The following is an 8,510-nucleotide window of genomic DNA, read 5'->3' as shown; positions in this document are numbered from 1 at the left end:
CTGGAAGTGGGAGAGGGGGTCGAGAAAACACGGTGACTCCCGCGTTTCTCCATAAGTGCAACCGTTGCACGTCCGCGTGCAAAATTGGACGACAACGGGACGGTTTGGGTGTTCCTCTCGGGCGGGATGCTTTGAGAACCGATTGAGCCGCAACGCGAAGGCCTGCAACCAAACGAGCCAATTTTTGTTGGCCCGATGCGAGCCAAGGGGTTCGGCAGGCTACCAAATGCACCCTCAACATCATCGCTAGGCCAGAGCAACACTACGAGTTAGGACCATTGCATCAAATAAGCCAGTGATCATAGCTATAGCTAGTAGCCTAGCTTAGCAAAGCTTTGCAAGGAATCGAAACTTGCCAATACACGAGTGGAGTACGTGTTTTCACCCAAAACACCAGATATTATACACCTTAGTAACCCCTTGCCAAATCCACAAAGCGAAGCAAATTCCTATTGCAAACGAAACCACCAGTACAAGGTTCAGGTTTAAAATGGAACAAGTAAACCCGGCTGAAACTATTTATTACAGCCAAGAGCTTAATAAAACAGCTTAACTAGAATCAATGCCATGCTGCCATCAGCAGAAAAATAGGCCAATATCTCTCCCTAAGAAAAATCCCGCCAATATCTCTCCTTTCAGATACTCCAGGTAGTTCCTCTTGCTATATGTGGCAGAGCTGGGCAGAAAAACCATTCAGTGAGAGACAAGTCACAAGAGTGGCGACCGATGCGCCGATAGCGTACTTCCGAATGAGCGGGCGGCAGTTGCACATGGCACCGAGTAGAACCGCTGCTCCAGTGGCCCCACAGAAAGCGAGGCTGGTGCCCATGATTGCTCCCGGTTTGTTGCAGCGACCCAGACCAGTCGCAACTGCGCCGATAGTAATAGAGCCCAAACTGGCCTGCAAGCCTCTCAACCAAGTTGGGTCTTCAGCCGCACCTGCTTCCTCCACCGCCGCCGCTGCTGCTTCCGCCGGCACCGGCATCTCGGCTTCCCCTCCCCCTCCTCCTTCGTTTCCACCTCCAACTCCATCTGCATCGGCGTCGGCTCCCCCTCCGCTTCCACCTCCAACTCCATCTGCGCCGGCACCGGCCTCGGTGTCGCTGCTGGTGCTGGTGACTGACGAGGCATCGAAGCTGTCCTCGTTTCTGTCCGACGTGTCAGAAGTACTGCCGTCGTCGTTTCTGCTGAACCCAGTTGTCCACATGGAGCTGGTGTTACTGGCAGTGGTATGGTTTCTGACACCGTGGACAATTTCACCAATTCGGCGTTCCCTAAAAGTCTTCAGCTTGGCCTATAAAAACAAGGACACAAACAATTTACAACACATTTATCATGAGCTCGTGACCAGCTAAACCATCATACAATATATATTTGGCAAGTAAAAATACAATACTCCAAATATGATTCTCGCAGCACAAAATCTATTCTGTTATTATATATTAAAAGCAAAATAAGGAGTTTTAATAAAGCCACCAGGTGATTCCACATACACTAAATAATCTAATCCGTTAAATTAATGTTAACAGAAGGTACTAACGGTGGAGATCTAAAATAAAACGTTACGGAAAATATGCACCGGCACGATGGTGTTTGTCAGATCTAGAATAAAACGTTACGGAGAATATGCACCTACACGATTATTTTGGTCGACCGCACACAGGAGTCCGGAAGCTGGATGTATATCCAAGTGCAAAACAACATCCGGTCTAACACGTCATCACGTGGATTCCATTCACGCTATGGCATATTGGCATATGCCTGAAACAACTTTAAGTTCTTTGCATGCCTTTCAATAAATTCAATCGATAGCAGCATGTTGTACCGGAATTAGTTTTTATATTTATTGATGGTGTGTGGTTCGGCTAAACTTCATCAAGACAACACGTTCTGCTAAAATCTATCATGAGTTTCTATGTGCATATTCAGCCTGATTGCAAAACCGGAAAATATAGACTTTATGTCTTTCATGCATTTTTTAATTATTTTTAAACAAATATAGTTTGAACTAATATATAATTTGTATCTTAAAATTTGTATATAAAAGTTACAAGATATTCAAGATGAGATATCTGGAATGCGAATCTATCTATTTTTATATACTAAAAATAATAATAGGACTAAAATAGAGACAGGATGTTAGTCCACATCCGCATCACTTAACTTATTTTAATATCTAGGATGTGGTGCGAATATATCACTCCAGGCCAGCTACGCGTACATGAGCGCATATATACCAATGCTCAGAATACATCGATCTTGCTAAATAATATTTGAAATCTAAAAATAATACCAAAATTTTAAAATAGTACATAATAGGAGGACACTGTCTGAATATTTATAGGCAAGGCTATACTGCCGTAGTGCCGGCTATACATGAGCATGCTTATACTAATACTTGAAGTACATCTATATTGCTAATGAAAGTTGAAAGTCTAAAAATTCATACTCAAAATTTGAAAGCAGTACCAAATAATAGGACACGGTCGAAATATATTCGCGGCAAGCTATACTGCCAGCTATGCGTACATGAGCGTGTATATAGAAATACTCAAAATAAATCTACAATGCTAATTAAAATACACGGTCGAAATATATTCATGCCAGGTACATCTATATTGCTAATTAAAAGACATGGTCCGAATATATATATCATGCCAGGCTATACCACCAGCTACGCATACATGAGCATGTATATACAAAGAGTCGAAGTATATCAATATTGCTAATTAAAATTCGATATTTAATGTTTGATAGCCAAATTTTGAACAAAATAACAGGACATGGTCCAATATATTCACGCCAGACTATACTGTGGGCTATGCGTACATGAGTGTGTACATGAGTGTGTATCTTACGTGCAGTGGTAATATTACATGAGTGTGTATCTTAACGTGCAGTTGTAATATTTATTTGCAAGATATCTTTAGTAGTTACAAAATCATATCACGTCTTATTGAGATTTATATGAATGTACATGATTAAAAATAATAAAATAGAGAATTAATAAAATAACTAACGACTGAAGATGTTGCCCTCGCATTTGCGAGGGCCACCTTGCTAGTTATATTCAAAACAAGAAGATATATATACCTGATACTTGCGATACACTGCAGATTGCTCACCCCAGAAGACACCGGTATACTGACAGCAATAATATGAGCAGATCAGAATCAATCATCATCTCACGTATAAATTCCTACCCAAAGGGGTAGATTTAGGGACAGTTTGGATGGCCGCAACCACGTTTCCACTTCTAGGGATAATAAAAATAACCAGTTTGCTTGTCCATGAGAAAAAGATTCTTACATAGCATGGTTTTAAAACAACCTAAATATCTAATACTTAGTTGCGAGGTGAAGTTGATTTCATGTTTCGAGACGAGTAGGCTCCGGCGAGCGTAGAAGCGGGCCCGACGTGACTCCACGCATGCTCGCAATGGTATGTAACCTTGGCTCTCTAATCTACTCCAGATAATCCATTCTAATTTACCTAACCATGTTTCTATTAGAGATAGGTTTTAATGAAAAGGTTACGCCTAGATTTTCCGGATATATTTCCGCAACTGGTTTCTAGTTTCATCGAGTGTTTAAAGATCTATTTCATTTTTATATTTGGAGCTTTTTTGAATGGATTGTATCAAATTCTTCACAGATGGTAGATTGTTTAAAATTTTATTCAAGGTTTAGTTTTATCTATTTTGACATTTGTACACAAGTAGATCTACAACTCCCTAATACACCGTACGAAGATATAGATCTACTCATCTACAAATTTTCAAAAAGAAAAATTAGAACACGAAAGTTGTATGAAATGGTAGAATGAAGCTACTCGTCCAAGAAATTTTAAATGAACCCTGTGCAAAGAATTTGACAAAAGTGGTCCAAGAAAAAGTTCCAAACATGAAATAGAGCTTTAAACACTCGACGAAATTAGGGTTTCGGTCTTGGGAATGGGATCACAACTTTGATGCCTAACTTATCTCGACTCGAAGCATAATTGGTAGATTAGAGTGGATTCAGATGAATTAGTTTAGTTAAACACACGATACACGTCAACGCCTCCTGTTACGTGTAGGAATCAAATGCCATGCCTATTTTGCGACCAACCAAACTAGTAACATATTTGACGAGTATAATACAATATTCCAAATATGATTCTCGCACACCAAAATTAGATTCGAAACAAATAGATATACCTGATTGATGTTCTCTGGGGGTGTGTCATCCAGGTGTTCCCTGAACCCTGCTTCCCCTGTCTTCCATTGAGGATACATAAGATTTTGCATGCTCTTCATGTGCTACAATAATATGAGCAGATCAGAATCAGTCATCATGTCTCACGTATAAAGTCCTATCCAAAGCGGTAGATCTAGGGGCAGTTTGGATGGCCGCAACCCCGTTTCCACTTCTAGGGATAATAAAAATAACCAGTTTGCTTGTTCATGAGAAAAAAGATTTTCATAGCATGGTTTTATCGGGTGTTTAGAAATCTATTTCATGTTTATATTTGGAGCTTTTTTTGAACTGATTTCATCAAATTCGTCACACACGGTCGATCATTTAAAATTTATTCGAGGAGTAGTTTCATTCCACCAAATTTTCTGTTTTAACATTCGTAGACAAGTAGATCTACAACTTCCTAGTACACCGTATGAAGATATGGATCTACTCATCTACAGATTTCGAAACAGAACACTTAGAACACAAAAGTTGTATGAAACGGCTAAATGAAGCTACCCGTCGAAGAAATTTAAATTGACAACCCTGTGTCACAAATTTAACAAAATTGGTCCAAAATAAAGTTCCAAGCATGAATAAAAAATAGAGATTTAAACACTCAACGAAATTAGGCACCGATCGTGGGAATGGGATCACAACTTCGAGGCACATATTCCTCATGCATAACTTATCTCGACTAGAAGCATGGTTGTTAGATTACAGTGGATTAAGATGAACAAGTTTAGTTAAACACACAATACATGTCAACGCCTCATGTTACGCGTAGTAATCAAATGCCATGCCCATTTTGCGACCAACTAAACCATGATACAATATAATATATTTGACAAGTAAAAATACAATATTCCAAATATGATTCTCATATAACAAAATTAAATTCAAAAAGAAAATATATACCTGAATGATGTACTCATGGAGTGTTCCATCACCTCTGAGGTCAATGTCATCCAGGGTGCTGTGGGAAGACCTTGAGTAACGATCGCTACGATTCTCTATGCTCTGAGAAGGACAACAATAATATGAGTAGATCAGAATCAATCATCATGTATCACGTATAAAATCCTAACTAAAGTGATAGATCTGGCCAACCATTCCAAGAATCCAAATTTTGACGGACTTTTTTTATATCAGACTTCTCCAGCAATTCAAATAAAATAATGCATAACGGATAAGTCGTACACTAGTAGTACTCCAAAAACCAAGCAGCAAAAGAAACTAAAGTACTACTACCAAACAGTTACTATGATGCAGGCGTAGTTACTAATATGCTCACCAACGCAGCCTGGCTCATCTGACCAAGTGTGGGGGTAATCCCGGCCTCCAGATCGCCGGCGAAGGGATTGAGCTCCACCACATGTTCCCTTCGTAGAGAAGGGTTGGAATCCTGCCCAAGCCCGATCATCCAGGGGGGCGTACTGCAGCGCACAAGCGATCGCAAGTTCAGATTTAGGTGGTGGATCGATGAACGGATCCTGTGATAAAAGCGATGATTGTGGGATGAAACTCACCTGAAGACGGCGCCTGTCGCTGAGTGCAACAACTGAGAGATGCTTTTTCTTGGAGCCTCGGCGATGCCCCGCACAGCGCCGGTAGGCACGGAAGGCTTCACCATGGTTGAACAGAGATGTGGATTTGGGATGGGTAGGAAAATGAGGGAATAAGTTGAGGGGAGCGATTTGGAGGAGTATATATTTCGAGATCGCGGTATGTACGTAGCTGTCAAAGTTTTTTTGAAGTATAAGTGTAGCTGTGAAAGTGACAATGCCGTACTTGCTGTCTTGCTCCCATCTGTAAACCCGTGTCCCACTCCCACATTTATTTTCTCTTTAAGTAAAACAAATTCGCGAGTAAAACGACCCGCTGAAGGGGACATCATTGACCAGAAACTCGTCTTCTGGCGTGTCACGCCTCGCGGCGTGAGATCTTTCATCCTGCGGCTCAGGATGCAAAGTGGGCGGCTACAAAGTGCGTGTGTGCTTTTTTAAACATCAGACTGTGAAGTCCGGCTTAAAATTAATTAAGCCACATACGGCACGGGTACAAAAGTGTTGAAACACAGCTTACAAAAAGGAAACATGCACAAGATTACAGACAACGCCCTACGAACAACACAGAGGAGCAAACATCTAGCACAAACATCACTGACCTGCACCACGGAGGATCAAACTATCTCTGGGAGGCCCAGCTCCTACAAACAACCCTGAGTGCAGAACTGCTGCCGGGCATCAACTGTCGCTAATACAAAGTTGTCCAGGAATGTCACCGGTTGAAGAAAGCCACCTTCTTCCGTGAACGGGAATGTCTGGAGTTGCAGATACTAGGTACATCGCATCCACAGGGAAGGAGCAGCCCACACACATGGAAGAAGACATGGGCCTTGGTGCCACACAAGGTCTGCCGGCAACCAGATCTGACGCCTAGGTCGCCGAGGCTTCCTACACGCCCCCACCGTTCCGCTTGTCACCCCCCTGCGGCCGAGCAGAACGGTCAGCACCCGCGAGCGCCACCCGCCGCCGAGCCAGCCTCGCCTCCACGCTCAGGGCCACCGCCTTGGTGTCCAACCCCCGGAGCCAGCCTCGCCTTCTGGTTTTGGCAGCCGGGCGCCGCCACCACCGCCATTGTCGGCGGCGGCATCGGCCAGGGGCGGGGTGGGTCTGGGGCTTTTTTGTTTTAGGGTTTGGGCTCTCCGGAGTTGCCCCGCGTGAGAGCGATCCGAGGGAGAAGGAGAGAATGGCTAAAATGTCAAGTTTGTGTGTGTGCTTGCCCAACGTCAGGGCGCGCTGAGTGTTGTTCCACGAACACGAGGGAGGCAATGTGGCCAGGTTCCTCGAGGAGCTGCTGGAGAAAGATGCTGACCTGAGGGCATCTCCACCGGGCTGACCCAAATCAGCGATCCAAACGGTTCGGTTCCCATTTGGGTCGACCTATGGACTGGATGGGTCGCGTGGTCCGGCTGGCCCGGACACCGCACGCAGTGGGACGACCTATTCGGTCTGGAGCTGGTCAAATCATCTTACATTTCATTTCTACATGTGTTGCATACATATTGGCAGATTTGCTCGAAGCAAATAGAAACATAATAAAAACATAGTAGAAACTACATCGTCTTCGTCTTGGCGTCGCCTAGTTGTCCTCGTCGGAGTGGTAGTGGCGGCGGCACATGGTCTCGTCGAAGAGCTTGACGCTGAAGTTGCGGTGGTTGTCGTATTTGAAGACGACGAAGTGCCCGACTTCGATGGTGTGCGAGCGGGCGGAGCGCCTCTAGCCGTTATGGAGGAACATATGCCCCCTCTCCGTCGAACATCACCTCAAGGGGCCACATGCCGATCGCACCGCCGAACACGCGCTGGAGGAAATGGATGCCGACGCGTAGAACGAAACTCCAACATTGATGGACGACACGCGGTGCGGTCATAATATGAGCGCAAGCGCTGGGCGGCGCGGCTAGAGTATGAGCGAAGGCGTTGGGCGGCACGGCCAGAGTACTTCCATTGACGGCTAGAGGTAGAAGACCGTTGTGTCGCTTCAAGACGGGCCCAAGACGCAGGCGGGCGGACACGCTCGCTGTCCGTGCCGACGCATTGGTTTCCCAAATTTGGGACACGGATGGGTCGCGGCACACGTGTCAGTCCGTTTGCATCGCCCCGCTGGAGCTTGGGCGGGCTGTCCGTTCTTTCGCGCCGACCGAAACGGACATCCCAATACTGGATGGGTCGGCTCGCTGGCGGCACAAATGGACGCTGAGTGACCGTTTGCGTCCGCACGGTCGAAAAATGCGACTGTACCCTGCTCCAGCGGGGCGACGCATAGTGACCGGCGTCCATGGAGACGCAAACGCGGCTCAAATACGCGTCATGTTTGCGTCTCCGCGGACACTGCACGGTCGCGCTGAGCGTCCTCCTTTTCTTACCCGGTCCCGCACGTCAGAGACAGCGAAATCGACCGCACGGATTTGCTTCCTTTTCCCCGTCTTTGCTGCCCTAGTGCGATGCCACCACCCCAACCCCACCCCCGCCGCCTCGCTGCACCGCCGCAGTACACCCCGTCTACTCGGTCCTCGCCGGAGAATAGGATCTCAGTTGGGGTAGGTTCTGGCGCGCACATGTCGCCTATTTGTGGGCCAAACATCTGCTGCTTGCGCTGCCCGGTCTCGTCGGCCACGACCTGTTCGGTCAATTGCGCCAGTAGGTTTTTTACTCATCTTTTAGATGTTATAGTGCGCGGCCATTGATCCGCAGTTGCTACCCACGCAGATGGACATGTGGAAGA

The sequence above is a fragment of the Lolium rigidum genome, chromosome 1, assembly GCF_022539505.1.
Source record: "Lolium rigidum isolate FL_2022 chromosome 1, APGP_CSIRO_Lrig_0.1, whole genome shotgun sequence".
NCBI classification, from domain to species: domain Eukaryota; kingdom Viridiplantae; phylum Streptophyta; class Magnoliopsida; order Poales; family Poaceae; genus Lolium; species Lolium rigidum.
The sequence above is the reverse complement of the archived record's forward strand: the minus strand, read 5'-3'. Positions refer to the sequence as shown.